This window comes from Lactuca saligna, chromosome 3, assembly GCF_052625555.1.
Source record: "Lactuca saligna cultivar CGN05327 chromosome 3, ASM5262555v1, whole genome shotgun sequence".
NCBI classification, from domain to species: Eukaryota; Viridiplantae; Streptophyta; class Magnoliopsida; order Asterales; family Asteraceae; genus Lactuca; species Lactuca saligna.
In genome coordinates this window covers 41,555,256-41,579,164 of record NC_136419.1, presented here as the reverse complement: position 1 = coordinate 41,579,164, position 23,909 = coordinate 41,555,256, and the positions used below count along the sequence as shown (strand labels likewise).

The 23,909-nt window shown below is 34.6% G+C and overlaps 1 long non-coding RNA gene across 1 annotated transcript; it reads left to right on the top strand.

Moving 5' to 3' along the window:
- The first annotated feature begins 10,978 nt into the window (after positions 1-10,978).
- LOC145035906 (uncharacterized) lies at positions 10,979-18,715 on the top strand. The gene is made up of 3 exons (XR_013678394.1): positions 10,979-11,364; positions 18,136-18,244; positions 18,593-18,715. It is a non-coding gene; the product is annotated as an uncharacterized LOC145035906 (long non-coding RNA).
- The last annotated feature ends 5,194 nt before the right edge of the window (positions 18,716-23,909 follow it).

The window sequence follows — 23,909 nt, the reverse complement described above, 5'->3', positions numbered from 1 at the left end:
GGGGAAACTTATATGTCAAGGGGACAGTGGGAGCCTTAAAGATCCTGAAAGAGTTTCAAGATTTAATCAAGAGTAAAACCTATAATTTATCACTAGCACACGACTTAAGGTTTGCAACTATCGTGTTGACATAATTCTTATTTCTGTACCTACTTCAAATAAGTTGAATTTGCATGTGAGTTATCAGAGTTCAACATGGAAGCATTGGTGGGCCTTGTGTTACCAAGGTGACAAGAAACTAAGATTGAACAAGTTTAATCCATGTAAGGCTGAAGTTGTCACTAACCTTATCTTGTGATTATGGTTTTTACAAATTCACATGGATAGGAACTCATACACTATAAAATCTAAGTGTCATAAGGTTTCTCTCTGATTCATGAAAATGATGGTGAGGAAACGCTTTCACTAAGTAGATTTTACGTAGATATCAATTGTGTTATTTGCATTTTCAAAAGTCGTTAGTGGAGCGCGTATGGTTAACCGGCACACAAACATGGACTTGTGAGAAATGGCAAATGCCTAAGCAATTGAGACTATGATTATGACATCCCTTTTCATAGTTCTGAAAATTGTTTAGACACACATGTGAGCTATCTAAGAAACGGTTTATGAATCTAAATTTCAGAAGTCCAGCAGATTTTTGGAAATATGTCAGAGCTAGTGGAAGCATAAGTGTTATACTGATAATCATCATGTTAGTGGGAGCATGATTATTACGTTTAGTGTTGCAAGTTAGCAATGTTAATTATAGAAAACAAAGTTTCAATTCTTGAAGTTACAGGGGTTGAGAAGTTGTTTTGCTATAATTGAGGGAGAGGAAATTATACTTCATTTCAATTCTAGAAGCTTAGATTGAGATTTTAATCATCTTTAGTCAAGGACATATATATGAATTTTATGTCTGAATGGTTCAACTTGAAGAAATTCTATATATATTGCATTTTCAAAATTCAATTATGATTACGACATCCCTCTTCATAGTTAAATTTTGAAAACATGGCAAATAAAAAATATTGTAGCAAAAGACTGGTCTAGTATCATGTCTTTATGTCAAACATCATGAATCGTGTCCCATATGCTTCGGATATAGGATCGATTGCATGTGCTATAATATTCATCCTTTCTAAATTTTCCAAATGTTTAAGGCATTGAGAAGGGAAAATTCTAGAACTGGATATGACTAAAGTGATTAAGCAATTATCGAGGACAAATCTGAGGTTCGCCAAAGATTGGTTGCTCAGGGAAAGTTGGAAGTATGATGTAAGTTGTCGGAAAGGACCGTATTGACATGTTCTGAAAAGAAGTAACTCTTGTTTGGAAGTGATAGTTAAAATGGGACTATGTAAATGTCTCCATAGGTGGAAGTTATTCAATCTATGTAAGATTAGAAAACCTTAATGCAAGAAGGATGTTCAAAGCAATGTACTTTGAATATGAGACTTCCGTTCCATAGAAGTTGACCTTCTTTGGAATACTCTGTAATGACTGGTGACAAGGTTTTGGTGACTTTGTGCATAATCATTACAAGAGGAACATTGCATAAAAGTTTAAAATCTAACAGATTTTTGGTAAATGGTAGAAATTAGAAATTCTCACATTTACAATAAGGATTTGGGATTGTGAAATGAGTATCATTGGAATCATGTTCAATTGATCTACATCACAATGTAAGGATCATAGACAAACATAGTGTGCATACTTGGAGTATGGCATAACTATTGTTTAGAAAAACAAAGTGTACATGCTAGGAGCATGGGACAACTTTTGTTTTTTTATTCAAGTCTTAAGTTGATTGTTTGAAACATTATACAATGAATAATGTGTAATCAATATAGTGATAAATAAAAGGTGGTTCTATTTATATTCAAAAGGGTTCTGAGACCATATTGATTCGATTATTATTGTGTTTCACTTTGCATGTTTTGACTTCCAAAATAGCTAGGTTATTCTTTCCGAATGACTAAGTTATTTAAACACTCCACAGTCGTTCATATGTTGGAAGTAGGTATGAATCAAGACTGTCATGAATCGGGTTTGTAGATGGCTAAATGGGTTTAGTCATAGCAATGGTTGCTACAACATTCATGAGTGCTCATAAGTTATGAGTATTGGAATAAACCCACGCTCACTTGTATCACTTCATGGAATTTATCTTGAGTGATCGTGAGACGGTAATATCATATAAATCTTCAAACATAGAGATATGAGTTGTTACCTATGAGTTGGTTGTGCATTGATTGCATGTAAACGCATCAGTAACTTGATGTTATAAAACGTGCCTTTGTGTACAATTCAACAAGTAGTAGAACAAGTATATGAGTCGAAGTTTATCTGTTCCTTCTAGAAATAGAAGCGATATCTGGGCCCCTCGATGATTTTGTTGTGACCTATGTACCGTCCGGTCAGAACTAAATTGATGTGTTCGATTAAGTTCTTTGTCAAACAAATCGGAAATCGGGAAACAAACTGTTGGACAATAAGTACGACGTTGTTCCATGTATTTGTCCGACTGATATCATGAGGACAGAGGATAATATGATCACTTATCTAAAATGGCGCTTCATAGTTCAACAGAGTCTTCATAGTTCAATGGAGTTTTCGAGAGCTACGATTGCTGGTTGGTTCCTGAAGTAACATACACAAATACATTTATTAGACTTATCCAAGTGGGAGTCTGTTGGATAAGGTGTCTAAGTACATAACTTATTTGGTATATAATTGACCCGACCCGGCATGGTCCATTTGGGTTGCATTTCATCCAAACTATTTATGGATAATTTTATGAGAGTTATACACATATGTTTATTAATATATTATAAGTTATAATATATTAATATGAGATTATGTTATTTAATTAGTTTTCATCTTAAATTAATTATGAGTTAATTTAGAGATTAAAAGGAAGACTAATTAGATTATGGGCTATTGGTTTTATATAGTGTGGGCTAATGCTCTTTTATTAATGGGCTAAGCTTATATGGAAGTCCATGGATGATCCATGGAGCTTTTAACCCATTGATCCTTGGAAAGGAAAGGTTATGGGTTATTAGGGTTTCACCCTAACCATGCACACTATATAAGCATGCTTATGGAGCATGAAATGGTCCCTAAGTGTAACTAGTGAACTAGTGTGTGTGTGGCCGAAATTACAAGTGTGTATTCTCTCTCAAAGTTTTCCAAGAGTTTGTGGTGTTCTGTGATTCCATTTGAGGCATTCACATTATTGGTGCTTGGCCCTCAAACTCTTTAAGAACCAAACTCATCAAAAAGGTATGTAATCTCTTCTAACTCTTTTATGTTGAAATGTTCCCCATGCCATGTTAGATAGGTTATAAACCTTGGAAAAATATTATTTTGCATGTATTTAGACAAACATAGATCCAAGGTTTATTAGGGTTGCATGCACACTTAGGAAGTGTTAGATTGATCAAAACCCAACAGTAATATCATTAATTGCCAATGTGAAAATCTCTAGGGGTGATATGCCATCATGTCGGACCCTTGTCCTTAGTATCGGATGTACCTGAAAGCCTGAAACATAAATTCAAAATCGTAAGCACAAAGCTTAGTGAGTTCCCCAAAGTACCACATACCATAACATATAAGTGCCATAGGCTACCCCATGGTCTTTCCTTGCAATGTCGAGGTCAAATCTCGGTCTTACATACAAGTGTCATGGACTACCCCCATGGTATTTTCCTTGCAATGTTGATGGCCAAATCCTGGTCTTACATACAAGTGCCATGGACTACCCCATGGTCTTTCATACAATTGCCAGGGGCCAGATACGCGCCTGGTCATTATCCGATTAAATTACCCCGGTTTTAGGGTTTTTCACATAAAATGATAACTAGGGTTAGTGTTCCACACTTAACCCTTTGAGGACTTAATCCATTAATTCCAATATTGCATTAAGTTAATTGTAGAGGATTGTCACTTATTATTTTAAGTATAATAAATAGTTTTAATGCGGGTCCCGACCAACCCCAAAATTATGTTTTCTTGATATTAGGGTTTTCTAAACCCTAATTAGGGTTTTAAACTCCTAAAGTTAAGTGATTAACTAATTAAATGAATATATAATTAATAACTTAGGCACCACCCACTGCCACCTCAGGCAGTGGTGGTCGTCGATAGTCCATGGCGAAAAGAGGCGACAACCACCCACATATGGCGGCGGTTTGAGTAATAATTCAAACAATCCAATACACATAAAATTTCCTACAACACACACACACACTAGCACCAAAAAGAATAAGAAAAAGCCCAATACAACCACCAAAAACGGTGGCCGGTAGCAGCATGAGGTGGTAACCACTACCTCACGATGGTGGTGGTGGTGGGTTTTCTTCGGTTTCCGATCAAGCAACAGCCAAAAACAACATCCAACTCAAATAAACACACACATAAAAATCATTTCACACACACACACACTTAGCCACCACTCACGGTGGCTGGTGGCGGTAGAAATAGAAGAAATGGCGGCAGCCAGCATGGTAGGTTGCCATGGTGGTCTTCTTGTTCTCCAGAGAACAACACACGGCAACATATTGAAGCGCGCACCTATACACGAGTAGAAACACCCACCACGCTTGTACTTCGGTCTTGGAGGAAGAGGAGGACGGAGGGGCGACGAAGAATGGTAGTACGAAACAGAGGTAGTGGCGGCGATGCAATCCAGGCCTGGTACCGGCAACGATGAAACAACAACAAGGAAGGAATGAAGAAGTGAGAGGTGCACAACCTCTAACCATAACAACAGCAACGACGATCCTCAAATTCACTCCTCCTTCTTCGACGGACGCGACGTTGTCTCACGGGTTCGCCGGTCTTTGATACCACCGGTAACAAAGGTTTGTCGGGTCTTGGCTGATCGGAAAAACAAGAAGGGGTGGTGACGGCTGGAGACGAGATGTGGTGGCTGAAAAAATGGTTCTAGGGTTAGGGTTAGATGAAGCTGTGTTTTTAAATGGATGCAAAGAAGAAGGTGACGGGTTATGGCCTCGTCCATATACAACTTAAGCCCAAAATTCACTTTCAGTCCTTCCTTCTCAATTTCTTCTCAACTTAGGTCCATAACTTACCAAACAACCCCCAACTTTTAGAATTCATTACAATTCAAGTCCTAATATTACAATATAGACCCCAAATTCTAGAATTTTACCATTTAACTCCTTATGGCTAATGCTGATAAATTACTACGGAAATAGGGCTAAAATAAAATAAAATATAAAATACATCTCGGGGTTTTAGGGCTTATTATTTATTTATTATTATTATCCTTATTTATTTATTTATTTATTTACTTATTTTATTTTATTTATTTCATTTTTAAACGAAATGTTACATTATCCATAAGAATGGTCCCAACAAACAAGATCCGGTCTTTAAGTCTCAAAGAAACCCAAAAGTGCATCTTTTTCAGCTTAATCCATTAAGTACAAGTCTCCAACCTTCATATCTGAAACCAAATGATGTTTAGATGGATAAAGTTTCCAACGCTATCCATAACAAGGTCATAGAATTTCAAAATCTAAACTTTATGCACTTAAAGTGGCCAAAAGCTCATAACACCCAAAACTAGCTAGATCTAACAATTTCAACATCAAGATTCAAACTTTATACATCTATAAGAAAGATCAAAGTGAACAACGTTTTGATCTACAAGCTCTAATGATACCAACACTTCTTCAATGAGTTCCTTCTTCTCCAAGGTGCACCAAGAACACTCTAAAGCACTTAAAACACTTTCTTTTCGTTCACAAGGCTCAATCTAGGGTTAGGGTTACAAGAGAGGCTGTTGGAGAGGTGGGGGCTGGGAATGGAATGGTTTGGGGAAGTTAAGGAGCTTAAATATGGCTTAAACCATGAAAATAGGGTTTGGGCACTGATCGTGTATGCCCAACATACTCAAATTATGCTCAACGTACTAGGGGTGCCCTATTACGCCCAACATACGTGGCTAAACCCCAAAACAACCCTAACTTCAAACGGTTGTAACTTCTTCGTTCTAACTCCATTTTTGACGATCTTTATATCCACACAAAGGTATTGAAGAGATCTACAATATTATATACATATCTTGGACTAAAAACTTCTTGAACAAAAATCCATATTTCATGCAAGAACCCAGCCTATAACTTTTCCTGTTTTACCCTTTGACTCCAAAACACAATTCAAAGGTTTAGATCTCATAACCATCATTACCTCCTTCCAAAAGGTTTAAACATCGCCTCCTTAAGGCCAAAAACCTTTATACAATCTACTTTTAGCCGACGGCCCTGAATCACAGAATGATCCCAAACAGGGTGTTACACGTAAGTTGGCTGTCGTTGACCATGGGTCAAATGGTCACCATGGCGCGGTGAATACCCCACAACGGGGCGATCCTAAGGCCAGAAAACAGCTTTTAACCTGTTAAGAGCTTAATTTGATCCATTTGAAATGGAGGAGGAATTAGGAGCTCAAAGGTCACGATTTTGTTGGCAATTTCATGCTGAGAGAAGCTATAGATCGTGGGTTGTTAGGATTTTCATCTTCTCCACAATAAGGTATGATTTCTCTATTTGAGGAAATGTTTAAATTGGTTAGATTGATTGGTTTAATCAACCTATAGATTGAGTATGATGCTATTGATAGTGCCTAGAAGCTTAACCAAGCTTTGGAAGTGATTTTTATGGTGAAATCAATCCAATGAGGGTTAGGGTTTGAAACCCTAACTAGTCATTAATGATTGATGCGTTAGATGTTAGATTATGATGAAATAAGTAGTATGGGATGTTTAATTCATTGTTTGCATTAGATTAGAAATAGAAAATGCGAAGTTAGAAATATGATCCATTAAATGGTCGTTTTGACCATAAGTGTCATTAAGCTCTTAATAAGATAAAACATGTATTAAGAAGATTGAATATGTGTATGAATAGGCCTAAGAGAAAATAATATGGATCAAGGTGCATCAATCAAAGAATGGATCCAATGGTAAGTTATTACCCTCACTCCCTCTCTCTTGATTATGTTATACATATTTATATGCTTTTATGTATGTTTGTATGTAAGTATCATTATTTGAGCATGATATACAGAAATAACATATAGGAATATATGTACCATAATCTTATGTAAAATTATGTACTTGTGGTTATACATTTAAGATCATGTAGCTGAGTATGTATGTATAACGAAAGTATGTACAGATGTATAAGGGAAGGATAAGGGTATTATGAGCAATACCTATAAGAGTAGATAAAGAAAGAATAGGATTATATGTATTAAAATCCCGAGATAAAGAGAAGAATGTCCATGGGACAAGTATTATGCGATGAGTCACATAATAGAGATAAATATGCTTAGAAATATGATTCCTGTAGGAATGAGATACAAATTATTACGGGAATAAGAGTAGTATTCCATCAGGAATAAAGAGTATGATTCCTACGGGAATAAGAGTATTGTAACATCCCAAAACTAATAGAAAAATTTTCATTTTTAATAGGAAAAACATTTAATATATATATGTCATAAAAGATCAGCAATGCCAAATAGTGTTTCAGAAGGAACATCAGAGTATCATCATAAGAGTGAAATCTCTTGTGGATGAGATGTAATCATGCCAGACCTTTCCTTCTTGAACTAAAAGTTGTTAAACTACAAAACCGTAAGCACAAAGCTTAGTGAGTTCTCCAAAATACCACATACCAAATAAATGGACCTAGCCCATACAAGCAAATGGGCCAAACCAACATATAACAAATGGGCCCAAACCAACATACAAATGGGCCCCTCATAATAATAAATGGGCCCAACTTAACATACAATATATGAGCCCAACACACCATACATAATAATCGGCCTAACCCAACATACATAATAATGGGCCCAACCCAAACCTACACATGCAAGAGTCACAAAAACAACTAGTACAATTCAGTGGGCCGACATTGGTGTCTTCGACCCACGAGCATAATAAGAAGACTCACCTCAATTCTACAGACAAACAGTCCTCACACACGGCTGTAGGAACTGGAACTCCTCACTCTAAACAATACCCAATAAGACCCTAATTAGCGATCAAGGTAATAAATTATACATGAGGGTCTTAATCATAACATTCTTACTTTTTTGGAGGTAAAAGACCATTTTACCCTTCTACGCCTATTACTTGGCCCTCAATCCAATTGTTATTAACCAAGAACAATTGTTAATATAACAATCAACCTTGAAACTTTCTTTATTCGAGCTGCTTATCTTATACTGAACAACCCCTCCCCCTCAAGGCATCTTTTTCCAATAGCGATATTAAGCACGTCTGTGCCGTCGAATATATGTAGAAGCTCGATCTTTTGAACTGGGTCTACCATCTGTGATGGAATGTTGACATTATAACGCCTGGACATGAAGGCAAAGGGGGCATACAATCCAATATGGTATCTAAATACATATGTTTAGGTTCATCATCCAATTCTTCTCCATCAAAATTATTCTCTAGGTCAGATATATCTAAACAACAATCTACAAACTCCCCGTATCCATCTAGTTCAACATCATTCAAAAAACAAAACTTTTTTTGTTCCCAGTTTCAATATCGACCTGATTAACTATACATTGTGGTTTGTGCTCAAAATAATCATGTGCACCCACATCATTAAATGTATGTACTAACATCATTATCACTAACGTACTTATAATTATCAGGTTCCACATATAGAATCGGTTGATGCATAATGTTTCTATTTTCAACAACACTATGATATTGAGTGTACACTATGAGTGATAAAAGTACATATTGAATTGTTGCTCCCTTTTCCGTTGAATATGTTTGCAGTACATGACTTTTCTACATCGTTGCCTTCATTAGCACCATCACCTTCATCAACCATCATATAACAACACCATCATCAGGGGTATGATATCACCATCATCAACTATGGTACAATAATACTACAAGGATGTTAGAAAGAAAAATGAACAATTCGATTTATCTACCAAACCAGTCTTATTTTTCACCAAATTTAGAGAGTTATTAAAATTGGTGGTCTTTGAAATGTCACACCATAATTAGCTGTATTTCTTGCTAGTATAACTAAAATGAAATATTCAACAGAACTCATTTTGATAATTAAAAAATAACACTCATATTTTATTTTCTAAAAAATATTATGAACAAAAATGATCAAGATACCATATGTCAAAAAAATTATAACCGCGATGTTACCTTTAGGACTTTCATGATAATTTTCTTAGCTTTCAAAAAAAATGTGATTTTCTAAATATATATAGTTTTTTAGTGGATAATCATTTATTTGAGATGTTCTAATATGTGTATATATAAGAACTATTAATTATGGAAAGTATTACTATTAAATGTGAAATTCATTAATTATGAAAAATATTTTTTATAATTAATTAATTTCATATTTGATTATAGTAATATTTTCTATTATTAATATTTCAATTAATATTTATTGTATTTTTTGTATGGGTACATATTAAAAAATCCTTTATTATTTCTTCTTTTTAATATTTAAGGGGTGTTTGGATTAGATTTTTAGTTTATTGCTTATAGCTTATTTGTGGTGGGAATAAGCAATAAGCAATAAGCATGGGGATGGATGTTTATTAAAATTAGCTTATTTAGTCTAATAAGCTGGATTTTATCCAAACACTTAAATTAGCTTATCGTGGGAATAAACAATAAGCATTTTTTTTCCTATCCAAACACCCCCTTAGCATTAGCATTAGTACAATATTTAAAGAAAAACCCAAAAGTTTATTTTACCTTCATGCACACCACCGCCACCACCGGCGACACTGAAAGATCCAAAATTTGGTGTGTTTCGTCTCTCCGCCGACGATAAGCATCCACAAAAAGCAGAAGTGCTTGGAACGTTAAATGGGCCATTTAATTTGACTAATCGTTCATGTTGACGGAGGATCAGATTCTGAATCCCAGGTAACACTTTGGACCTTGTTTTCTTGACTTTAGTCAATTAGGTGTTTTTAGACTTTACAATTCGGTATCGTGGTTGGGGGTATTGTAAAGAATAGTGTTTTGGGACTTTATGATTGTGCGGTTTTGGAGTGGTATCAATATGATACTCGGGTATATTTTCTTAGTTTTTCTTGATCTGCGTGTTTTTTTCGTCATTATGATTTGTTTTCGTTATTCTTTGTTTAAATGACGTAGATGTTGATATGATGCAGTTTTCTCTTTTCATATATTTTGAACACTGTATCTTGAAGACTTAGCTGAAACCTAAAATCAACTTTTATTAATCTCGTGAAACAAATACAACTGAAACTCGCTACAATTCCCTTAACCTGCTCTCAAGAACACAAACCCTAACACACATTCATTACACATATGAGCAAAGCGAAATATTAAAGGAAAAAAATGTCTGACTCCTTTTAAAAGAAACTTAGATGCGTAAAACACAAAGCGAATGAAACAAATTCCTGACATTATATTGGTCACAGGTTACAACACAGCCCCTCTATCTCCACAACAGTCTGCAAACAACCCTCCAGTTTCAATGTTCCACTTTGTTGAACTCTGAAATAACAAGACACAAATAAGTATTGAACACCTTAATTTATTCATGAATGAATCAATGGCTGAATATATAGCTAGTACAAAGCTAATTGTGCGAAAGAAAATCCACTACGGCTAAAGAGTAGGAACGGATAACAAGAAGCTAAAGAACAGGAACATAAATCACTGATGCCTAAACTATAGGCATTTTATTTTCTAACGATATCTCCAACAATGCCTCCCCGCTATCTAACTGTTTAATCTTTACATACTCCGAGCTTGTGGCGTAGCCTGGTGAACATGATAAGCCCATTGATTGATATTCTGGAATAAAATACTAAGTTGACAAAGGATGCATGACTCAGGGCTATTTGTTTATCTCTTAAAAATTCAGAAGTAGGGTGTTTGATAGCATTTTATTTTATGCCACTTAAAAAAAATAAGGTAACCTCTTAAAAACTGACATGTGATTGCATCTGAAAAAAATAAGGGAACGCGTGTTTCCTGTTTTGCCCACAACGACGCAACCTCTTTTTCCCCTCCCAACCATCAACGACGCCTCTCCTCCACTCCACACTGCTACAACTCCGATCCCCTCTCCTGCTGCCGCCGTCAGATTCGCCTGTGGCGCCTTCGTCTCCTGCTCCAGCTGCATCGCCTCCGGCATCATCTCCGGGTTTTCCCTTGATATTTCAACCCCACTTTCCCTCTTCTCTTTCAATACACACGACGTTCCCTCACCCACTCCATTTTCGGAACCAGCCGGCCGGATCTTTCGCCAGTGCTGTCATCGCCGAAGCCTTCCAGGTCCCTCATCGACAACTCAACTTTTGGTAAGGTTATTTTTCCCCTAAAACTCGATTATTCTGTTTCAATCCCAATCCCAAACAGCATTCAAGCACGATGGTGAAAGTAAGCATTTTGTGTCGCTCTCTCCATCAATTTTTTTGGCTTGATTTTGTCGATCCTACCCCTTGTGTTGTTGCCCCTGTTCATCAAAGTGATTGCTACTTGTTATGTTATATTTCAATTTTGATCTGATGTGGTCTATATGTGTTCATTCGAACATACAGCGAATGGTTTTACTTGATTGAACATACTTGTTTGATTGGAGTCGAACGCAATTGAGTCAATTGTGTTCATCGCAGTCAAACATAAAAAGTCAAAATTGAATTCTTATTTGTTGATTTAGTGAATTTCAATTCTAGTTTTGTTCATGTTGATAGCGAATGGCTCGATATTGAGATTGGGAAGTCAGGTTTGATACCTGGATAGCCAAGATGACACAGTCGATTGGAATGATTGGAAACTATTGGCTAGTAATTATAATGAAATATTAGGTTGTTTAGTTTTCATTGTATTTTTTTTTGTAATATTGGGTGTAATGTTTAGCATTCTACTTTCATGGATTTTTTTTCAAAGATACCATGGATTTTTTTTCTAGAGGAAAGCTTGACTACAAAATATCTGGATACCTTTTTCCAGCAGCCACCAGTGCTATAGATACTAGTAATAAAAGACAAAAAATGGAATGCCAGCACACAGATCACAAAACCTGCTGTTTCCACTACCTTGTCTACCAATACCACTACTATAGTGCTTACTTCATAAAGACAAAATCCCAGCAAACTAATTAAATACACAGAGAATGTTCAACCAAATGCAGTCCAGAACAAATTGGGATTTGGGCCACAGCATTTCATTAGGAGGTCAAGACTTGGTATTGACCGGGCTTATCGGCCCAAAATTTCACCTTGAGTTTGACACTCTAATACCCCTGGAAGAGGAACCCTTGGTTTGGAATTTGCAAAGCTTGCAATAGACAGTGAGTAGTGAGTTTCCTGGTGTTATTTTCTACTGATTCACTCACTTTTAATTGTTTTCTTCCATACTCCATCTTTCACTGCTTCCTCGAATGTGTTTCGATCTTCAACAACTTCTACCATACAGTTGTTGATGAGTTCGTGTTCTCGAGTATTTTCTTCTCCTTTAATGAATAGTTGTAAGCTTGTAGATAATGAGGAAGCCTTCTAACTCTTGTGGGCCTTTGTGACCCTTCGACAACATTGTTACCTGTTTTTCTTTTGGTGTTGTAGATTAAATAACTTCTGGTTCTGGAATGAGAGATGGCACATCTCTTGAAGTCTCGACTTCATCTTCTTGTTCATAGGCTTCTTCTTTTGGGTTGATTAGTAATAGGAAAAACTGTAAGTAGGATGCTATAATAAACAAATCAATGGAAGTAAGTTTTTATTTATTGCATTTCACACGAGTGTAGAATTTCGAATCAATAATTTTTTACATCCTTTTTGCAGCTTGTCTGGTGAACTTTGAAAAGATACAATTCTAATCCAGATTACAAGCTCTTGCATGATCAAAGTATCAAATTTCTTTGTTGACGATTCAAGATGTTATATAAATTTATTTGCAAAATTGATACTTCATAAGATACGGGCACATTGATTTGCAAATGAATTTGCTAGAACAGCTTACTTGTATGTTTAATGTCAAAAGTTGAACGTAAGAGAGATGATATTTGCCATCAAGCGCCATGTATAGTGTTGGTGTTGGTGTTTGTGAACACTAAACACTTACTTGTATTCTTAATTAATGTGCATCACATTTCAAAACATGAATGTTGGTATGTAGTTTTTGGTGAAAACTAACAGATTTATCTGACTTTGTGGGAGTGCTGATATTTAAATTTTGGTGAAACATTGGAATATTATGGAACAATAAAGGAGAGAATGATGTCCAACTCAAAAAGCCTTTTGAGTTGTGTATCTCTCTCTCTCTCTCTCTCTCTCTCTCTTTTAAACCGACAACATGAAATTAGTAGACACCCGGGAAGGATACGAAAAACTAGAAAAAACCGAAAAGCATTTCTAGTCATCAAGTGCAAGCATGTCTGTAATTCAGATATATGAGTCATAAATTTACAACACATGGACATGTAATGTTGGACGAGTTAAAAATTAAAATTATTTACAAAGTGAGGCACACTGCTTGTCTTATACTAAACAACATTCATTGAGTTCTTCATTTCCTCGAGGAGTTGGTCAACCGTTGGATAAAAGACACAGACAACTTCCCCAGATTAACATATGAAATAAGTGATGACGATTAGATTGCTGCAATCTGACAGTTGACACTCACACACCTACTACACCCTTGGTATGGCCGGTATACCCCAAAGCCTAAGAACGATGTCATGGGTCTTGTTATGGGATGATTTCCAATAATACTTGAACCTCAGGGACCATATTTACAACATCATTTGTAATGTAATTCATTTTCCCGATGAGTTGGTCATGTGTTGGATAAAATAACCTATGGATGACCATGTAAGTGATGTATGGAAGAAGTGAAACAACCACAACTAACAGTGTGACGATCCAATACATGGGTGCAGGGCCCACAACTAACAATGTACCAACACAACACGCTCCCACAGATTAACATATGTTGGATCCAAGTGGTGAAGTGAATTATGATGAGAGCAATTTGACAGTTAACTGTCCAAACAATCATGGTGTACATAAACACTCCTAAGTGTGCGATGTCTGCTACTTCTCCTCCATGTCGGAAGGCCGAGTCAGAGAGAATCTGGATGCTTAGAGTGAATATCAAAAGAGATGTAAGTATTCCGTTTCCCATCCAATCCAGGATTTGCCTCCAACTAAATGAAATGCTCTTTTGTCCCTGTTGATAAATGCTTGGAAACTGTACATGCAGCAAGGAACGAAGCAGACTTAGAATTCCAACGATACAAAGATTACTAATTTGATTGCTTTGCAAAAATACCTCAAGGCAACTATGGAAGGAAACGTCTTGACCCAAGACGTCTAACGATATGACATGAAGGAATGTTAGAAGGAGATTGAACATAAGCATATACCATCCGTCATACAAGACAACCCCGCCGAACTTGGTGTAGATTTCAAAATAGAATAACGTAAGGCAGAATACAATGTTTTTGTACATGGAGTAGACAATCTGCAGCAAGAGACCAAGATTTACAGAGTATGTTTATGGTGTTGTGGTATACACCGGACCGGACACCAAAGTGGTCCGCAACTCCATGACATCGCCTTCTAAACGGAGCAGGGTAGTGACAAGGTTGGACAAGGTGATATATGTTTTGTTCTTGATGCTGATAATCATATCCTTGATCACCTCCATTGATTCATCTCGATACACCACAGAGACAGCAAAAGGACATTGGTACCTTCAATTGCTAGAAGGTAGAGATGAGTCTTTTGATCCATGTAGACCATTGATACCTTCTCTTACGTTCAAGTTGTTGGTGTGTCTTCTACATACCTTGATCATGCAAGAGCTTGTAATCATTTGCAAATCAATGTGCCCGTATCTTATGAAGTATCAATTTTGCAGATAAAGTTGTTTAACATCTTGAATCGTCAACAAAGAAAATTGATACCTTGATCATGCAAGAGCTTGTAATCTGGATCGGAATTGTATCTTTTCAAAGTTCACCAGACAAGCTGCAAAAAGGATGTAAGAAATTATTGATCCAAAATTCTACACTTGTGTTAAATGCAAGAAATAGGAACTTACTTCCATTGATTTGCTTATTATAGCATCCTACTTCCAATTTTTCCTATTATTGCATTGTACATTGATAGTTATACTTATACTTGAATACAAAAAAAAATTAACTGATATAATCACTTAGATTTTTAACAAAACATTAAAGAAATAAATATGAAAGTACAGTGCTATATTTCAAAGGATTTTTCAAAGCAAGTTTTAATAAATAAATAAATAAATAAAAGTATATTGAAAGTACAAAATCATGATAAAAAAATGTAAGTATGTGGCTATACTAAACAAATAAATCAAAGTATGTTGCTATTTCTTGCATTTAGACTCGTTAGCATAAAGATTCAATTGTTTCTCCTCATTTTCACACATAAGATCTTTTGGGTTTTTGTTTATGCTGGCATCATAGAAATGTACCTTTCAATTAAAACCAAGAAAGGATAGAACTTACATAGGTCTTGCTGAACAAGATTCCTGCCAGTCACTTTATAATATTCAGCTGTGTTATCTATCAAGATATATGAAACTGAAATCATCAAAAACCCAGATCAACTGTAAGATTCATATGGGAAAACAATGCACTTCTGTTGAAAAATATCATGGCAAGACTTACCATTCAAGTGTCTTCATTCATTTTCATCTCTTGTGACATGGGAGTAGTCAAAGATCTAGTCTATTCATCCATTTTCACCCAGAAGACTTTCAGTCTTTGTTAAATGATGATCAAAATTTCTCATTCTATACTTGGAAGGTGACTTTAATAGTTCTAACTTGGACTGTTTGTGTGTTGGAGATATGGTTTGAGAATATAATGCCTGTAGTTTAGCCATCAGTGATTTATGTTCCTGTTGTTTAGCTTGTTGTCATCCGTTCCTACTCTTTAGCTGCAGTGGCTTTTCTTCTTAGGTCCAAAGATTACTGGAATGCTGTGCAGAATGGGTTTATTGAGCCAGTCAAGAAGAAGCCCTTCTGTAGCTCGAAAGAAAATCATAGATCGATGAAGCCAGATTCAAGGATCTGATCAAAGCAAAAAACTACATGTTCAGCTCTGTTGAAAAGGCCATTCTTAAAACAGTTACACACAAGGATACATCAAAGTAGCTATATGGGATTCAATGAAGACCAAGTATCAAGAGCACTCAAGGGGTCCAACAAACACTACTACAGTCTCTTAGGAGAAACAACTGAGAGCTACTTTGAAATGACAAATGAAGAGTCACCATTTTGGAAGAGTAATGATGATCACCAACGATATGTGTAATTGTGGTGAAGATGTGAAGACTGTGGAGAAAATATTACCCGGTTTTGTGCAATAACCTACTGAGTATGGGACAATTGCAAGATCCTTGTTCAAGTGCAACTTCTACCATCTAAGAAAGGGGCTTATCTATCAAACTTGGATGACTAGAAGTGGGGATAAAAGCACTGAACAAGAAGAAAGTTGTGACATTAAAACTGAAGAAGAGGCCTATGAACAAGATGATGAAGTCAAAGTGCCAATCTTTTGGATTATCATAGGGTCAAAATACAGTTTAATGGGTAGAGGAGAGAAAGTTAAAAATTCACAAAAGTGACTTTCTGTTTGGAAAATATTCCAAAATTACGTGTATGTCCATGATCATCACATCACAAATAATTGAGTGTCTTGATTTGGGTCCACAAGACTCCTCTTTTTTTGCTTTTATTGATAGGTATTTTATATATTTAACAAAGAAACAAGCTAGCATGCACTTATGGGAGTTATACAGCCCTTGAAATTTTCATTTGATCAGTGTTATATAAAGAAATATGCATTTGGTCACATGTAATATGCATTTGCTATTATACACATTATGGCTATTGTAGAGCTTTTTCACATTCTATAATATGAGTTTGACTTAAGATTTTTTATAATCATAAAAAAATGTCTAGAAATACAATGACACAATATGACATGTGGATTCTTTAGTTGTAAAGTGTAGGAGGCAATTGACTCTTCCTTCTCAGAGGCGTCGAAACATCTATTCTATCCTTTAATTTTGACATACTTATGTGGTTTGACTACATAATGAATTAAAAAAAAAAAGGTTAAGAAAGATGTTTGTTTTTTGCTGGAAGTCAATATGTTGACTTTTTGTGTGCTTTTGATTATGTATCTTTATAATTCTTGCCCCAAGGAAATGATAACTAGTAGAAGTCAGCTCCTAGCTACAGCCAACTCATTAATGCTCTTATTGTCTAGTGGAATGCAACTAACTGATTCACAAAAAGGTAAGATGTTATTTATACAAACTGTTGTTTAATACTTTTTCATGTATTTCTTGACTATGTTCTTATTGTCTTGCGTAAATCATCTTTGATGATAGTGGTTCCATAATAGTTTAGAGGTAAAACAAGATTGTTGTATCATGTATGAATAGTAGCACTTTGCTTAATCTGTTTAATTTTATGCATCAATGTATAATTAGTTAATTTGGAATTGTTTCATTGATCAGTTTTATATGTTTAAAAGGTTCTATCTTGAGGGATAAGGATTTGCCTTTTTTAGATATGTCCTTATTCTGGAATTAGGAGTTTATAAGTTATAAATAGATAACCCTTTAAGTATCTTTTTACTTTATTCTTGAAATATAGAAAGAAAAAAAATACCACAATTGGTATTTTGATATGCTAATGTGGTTTGACCATTACACAACACTTAAAAAAATGTAAAGATGTATTGCTTTTTTTTAGGAAGTCAATATGTTGACTTTTGTGTGCATTCTCATATGCCCCATTGATATGAGAAAACTTGCAGAAGTATATTGCTATTATGGATAAAAGGTATGTGTCTATATTGATTTATATATAGTGTGTTCTTATATAAATGTATGTACGTTGATTATTTTGGTAAAAAAAGGTATAGTTCATTGCTAATATGTATAAGATGTAAAATTGTTATTATGTAAATTATGTTTTCATTGTGGATGCGTTCACTATATTATGATGAAAATAGTAAAGTATGTTGCTATTTCCTACTCTATTTTATACTAATTATATATGTTTCTTGGAACCTATTTTAGATAAATGAATTAGAGAGCATGCCGGGAAGTGAAGAAACGGGAGGAAATACAAGCCAAACTTCTTGGAAAAATGAATGATCTTTTGAAGCAATTCACAGGAAGATAAAAGGTAATATTAAAATAATTTGATATTTTAAGGGTTAATTGTGAGAAATAACAATGTATTTTACCAAAGTTCTTGATTATGACATCATACATTATGAAGTAGCAATCTACTTTCATACAAGTTGTAATTAGGAATTATGGCAAAAGTACATTTGCTATTATGAGTAAAAATATAAATTATTTTGTATAATCGTGAAAAAACTGAAATGGTTTCTATTTTAAGTTTATTTGAAAGTATGCAACTATAATGAGTAAAAACATAAAGTAAGCCCTTTATGGTCAACATTTTGAGGGCATTTAAGGTATTTGACAATATGTAAATATCTCTCTAGCTAACAACTCTCAATGATAGGTGTGGAATCTACGAGCTAATCAAGAAGGAATTCTGTATTGGTTGTTGACAATATTTGACAATATGGATTGAAATTTATGGTATTTGACAATATGGATTGAAATTTATGGATTTACTTTTATATTTGTTGGTTTTAAAATATAGATTTGATGTATGTTTAAAAAATTTGTGTGTTGAATATGTAATTATTTCTAGTTTTTAATTTCTCCATTAGTTTGTAAATTTTTTTAAAATGCCAAAATCCGTCGCTAATCTGTCACAAAAAAAATTTGTAGTCATTGTGAGATTCCGTCAGTAATCTGTTAGTAAGTTATTTCAGATTCCGTCGGTAATCCGTTAGTTATTTCAGATTCTGTTGGTAATTCATTAGTAAATTTTTCCAAAGGTTATCCATTGCAAACGAATTCCGTCTGTTGCAAAATATATTTTGTTGGTGATCCGTTACTATTTCCGATAGAAAAATCCGTCACTAAAAATTACCAATAGCTGTCAGAAATCTGTATTTCCAACAAACAATTAGTGACAAAAATAAACCGACGATTTTGGTGTGTTGCAATTCTGTCGGTAAAGAGCATTACCGACGGTTTGGCCGTTGGTAATGCTTTTTTTTTTATTTTTTATTTTTATTTATTTATTTATTTTTTTTATAGTAGTGTTACAATCTAGTCAACTGGTTGGTTCCTTGTGATTGAATCTGCACATATAGCACCAACTCACATATTCAAATTATCTTCATCTGTTAAGAAAAAAAAATGACATTTTAGATGCTCAAAACATAAACTTAAACAATATATACATCAAAAAAATAATTTTATTTTTGTATTATGATATCATTGATCCATAATGAATCGTAATTATTAATAAAACAGAATCTTATAAGCCCCAACTTTGTTGCTGTTGTTTTGTTTTTTTTTTTTTTTTTTTTTTTTTTTTTTTTTTTTCTCTATATTTTAATTCTAATGTATTGTTATTTTGCCGGGTTTCCTTTTTCTTTTTCTTTGTTGAGTTTGTATTCAAGATTTGGCATTTTATTGAATACAACATGCTATAGGGAACTTTAAGTTTGCCTTATTTTGACCAATATTTTATGTTTCAACTTGATTTATTCTTTAATGAAAATTGCAAGCATCATGATGAAATATAAAATTCATTACTCCTATAATTTGACATAAGTATGTATCTTTCCTCTGTATTAAGGGTAACAATACTAACCTCATGTACTTGCAGCCTTTACATTTTTTATTAACATTTGGAATAATTAAATAAAAGCAACAGTATATTCAGTTTTAGTTAAAAGGTGGTGCAAAAATTTATACTATTATTCAATTACTTATTATTGGTTCAACCTGTAAGTAGAAATCCAACTGATGCCAACTATGAAACAAAATGCTATTACTTTTTCAATCCGAATTTCTTTGTTAATTGACTTCATCAATTGTTTTTATTGGACCAGATTCGGACTTGCTTTACAAGTGTGCAACCAACAACATACATGTAATTTGTAAGTCAATTATCACAAATACATTCACCAATCATCTTTCTCATGCATAATGTCAGATCTCAAGATGTAAAACCGAGTTATAACTGAAAGTGAGAGACTTAATAAGAATAATACATAAATATGTGAATTTAAATGCTATAACTTATAACAAGTTCACAAGTTACTATCATCATCATTTCAATACCATGAGTGAATGTCAACAACCAACTAATAATTATGCTAGAATAACAACAGATGTAGATTGTTCCATTGTAGATAAGAAAGTATACAGGAGAATAACTATTATAAATTGGAAAAAAAAAGAATGGTAGTTATATATGATTGACACTACAAGAAATTTCAATTTGGTCAAGGAATATTTCCGTAGCAAAAAGCTGAAATTTCGTAGCTAAAGTTGATTAACTACGGAATTTGCTACATAAACTTTCAATTAGACTCTGTAGCTTTATTTCTTGTAACAATATGTTTAGCTACGAAATTATAATCCCGTAGCAATTTTACTATGACAGTTTCTATGACATCTATTTCGTTGCAATTTGAGTCACAAAGTATTTCCGTAGCAAATTCCATAACAATTTTTCCGTAACTAATTCGGTAGCAATTTGTCCGTAGCAAATCCCCTAATGATTTTTCCGTAGCAAATTCCATATCAATTTTCCGTAACCAATTCCATATTTTTCCATAGCAAATTCCGTAATGATTTATCCGTAGCAAATTCCGTAGAAATTTTTCCGTAACCAATACCGTAGCAATGTTTCCGTAGCGAATTCCATAACGATTTTTCTGTAACAAATTCCGTAGCGATTTTTCCATAGTCAATTCCATAACAAATTCCGTAACTATTTTTCCATAGCAAATTCCGTACCCAATACCGTAGAAATTGTTCCATACCGTTATTCAATAAATTTTGGTTATTCAATGTTACTCATTATATAAATTATAAAAATACAATTAATATAAAGCTAAAAGTAATAAGTATTTCTATAGAAACTAAAAGAAATATCCGGTACATTAAAAAAATACATATTTCAAAATTAAAAGTTGCAACAAATTAAACACAAAATACTATTCGATACATAATACTCTATCACTAATCAATAAAAGTTTTGATGTGACAAAAATAAAAATGCTTCAAGAATGTTTTCCCATCTATTCAACACAAAAGATTGTACATTTCCATCTATTCACCTCTACAATAAAATATAATGATTTACACGTCTTAAAATAATTACACATTTTATTTTGATATATTTGATATTTTAATTTGATTTACCGGTAAATATAATGCACAAAATATGAGTCGTGATGCTGCCGACGTTACCTTCTGGCAACTCAAAGTATATAAGCCCTTGTCCAAAGGAATACATTGACAAAAACCAAAAATCTTAATATTGAAAACTAAAACTCTAAAAGCATATATGTTATGAGGGCAAGTTGATATTTATGCCCCTTGCAAAAAAAATTCAGTCAACCAAGATTTGACCAAGGGAAATATTCTAAAATCTAAATGAAATTGACACATGTAATTCGACCAAAATATGACCATATTAAAGCCATCTATGGTTCTGATGGGGTTGTGTTGCTTTGAAACCCTTAAGGGCTGGATCGCTTTGAAACCCTTAAGGGCTGGATCAGGGCCTTGGAATAGTTTGATACGGTTGTTAGTTCAACTTTGTGACCGTGGCTTAGACTTGCATCCCCTCACTCCAATTTGTGTTGGTAATGGGGCTGCTACTTCTTTTTGGCATGATGTTTGGAAAGAAAATGTTCCTCGTTCCCAAGTTGAATAAACTCTCATCTCTATGAGAAATCGAGCCATTCATAGCAATCTACCATTTATTGGTCCCACACACAAACTCACCAATCAAGAATTTGCATCAGGAGAAATTCATTAAGACACAATCATCTCGGACGATCCTCCGAAGTCTCCTCATCATGACGTCGTTCGTTAAGAATTTGCATCAAGAGAAAACATCGACTTTTGGCTCTCTTTTTGGTTTTTGGTTTGGTGGGAGATGTCTTTTGTTTGGCTGCCTTCTTTTTCTTGCCACCAGTCGAGAATGGTTTGACCACATCAGAAGGTTGTATTGGGTGATACACAGTCGAAGTCTCCAAATGATACTTCAAGAAAGGGACCTGTTTCATATGTGAGATCGATGTTATGAGGTGATTTACAAAACTTTTGTAAGAGATAGATAAGAAAGAGATTCACCCCTTGTAGCATGTATTGGATAGCTACAACACCCAACAACACCAAATCATTCTCCAGGATTTCAGATGCTTTCTCCAGAAGCTCCTCTCGTTCAGGCCCGATGGTGGCCTTGGCTTTGGCGTATATCGAGACCCATTCTTGGTATCGGCCTCTTCAATCCTTCGATAGGAAAACACCATCGTTCTTAGCCCATCTTCTTCATAGATGGTGAGGTGCCTGGTTGTAGCTTGTTGGTGTGTCCTGCCACTATCACCTAGCCTATCGAAGATGATGTTGCACACCACAACTCAAACTTTGGTAATCATCTAGCTTCAAATATATTACATAAAGTTATTTGAGGTCTTTAATTAATGGATAGAGTCCTTCCTCAAAGTCCACACATTATTGTTATTTGGTAATTGATGATGATACTTTTATATGTCGTTTCCATTTTGAATTGAAAAAAAAAAGTAATCAACCACGAGAAGAAACTTACTCCCTTGCAGAGTAGGAAAATCCGATCAGATTCATCCCTTATGATCATTGACATCATTTTTCGCGAGCTATTAAATTCCAACATATTCAATATCTCGTATTTGTGACATCCCCAAAATCACGGCTAGAAAAGACCGGTTTTGTTTATACCTTATTTCAAAATCAGACTTATCTTTTAATAAAAGGGTTGCGGAATTTGTCCCAAAACATTAATATGATAAAGACTTATCAAAAGCATTTCCTTAGAAATGTATTTCATTAAAAGACTTGGGATGTCATGTTCGATACAGTACATAAATATAAACAATACAATATAAGCCTTAGTACATTATTTCATATCTACTGGCCTATATCCGTAATCTCTCATCCAAAACAGCACATCTATGCTCATGCGTCACTACCTATAATACATAAAACGGAGTGGGCCAGGCTTGGGAGCCTGGTGAGCACATAGGGTTTTCAACCCACAATAAATAAGTTTATTAATTTTATCAATCAACAATAACCCGATTACCCGTTCCTGTTATCCTCACATTACGTCCCTAAACACCCATCGTAAGGGACCTATCCTAAGGATCATCATCGGGATGGACACTACTGCTAAGGGGGTTCCTCAACAATAAATTTCCTAAAGGCAACCATGTAGGGGATGTAGTACACCGGTGAACACATCGTTCACAACACCTACAGGTTGCGAGCCTGCCAGCGTTCCACTGGACTGTCTAGAAGAGTCCGTGGTCGTTATCTATACTCCGCTAGATGACTGGATCAACAACAACAACATTGAGGCCTCTCATCATTTTATCACACATCGTCTTATTACATCTACCCATGTTTCACCTCAACATTTTTGTAGATATAAAATACATATACATTTTAAATCATTTAAAACTTGTATAAAAACATTCATCCAGCATAGATAACAAGTATACAGATAATATGCACACATAGCACGTAATATATAAAATACTTCATATCTATGTTTAAGATGAAACTAACTATGCACTCACCTGAAAAGGTGGTGATTCCGAAATCAGACAGCGCTTCGCTTCTTAAAATAATTTCCTTCGACGAAACCTAGTATTATTACCACTAGAGTTTAGTCTATTATTCGCTGAGACTAATTAATA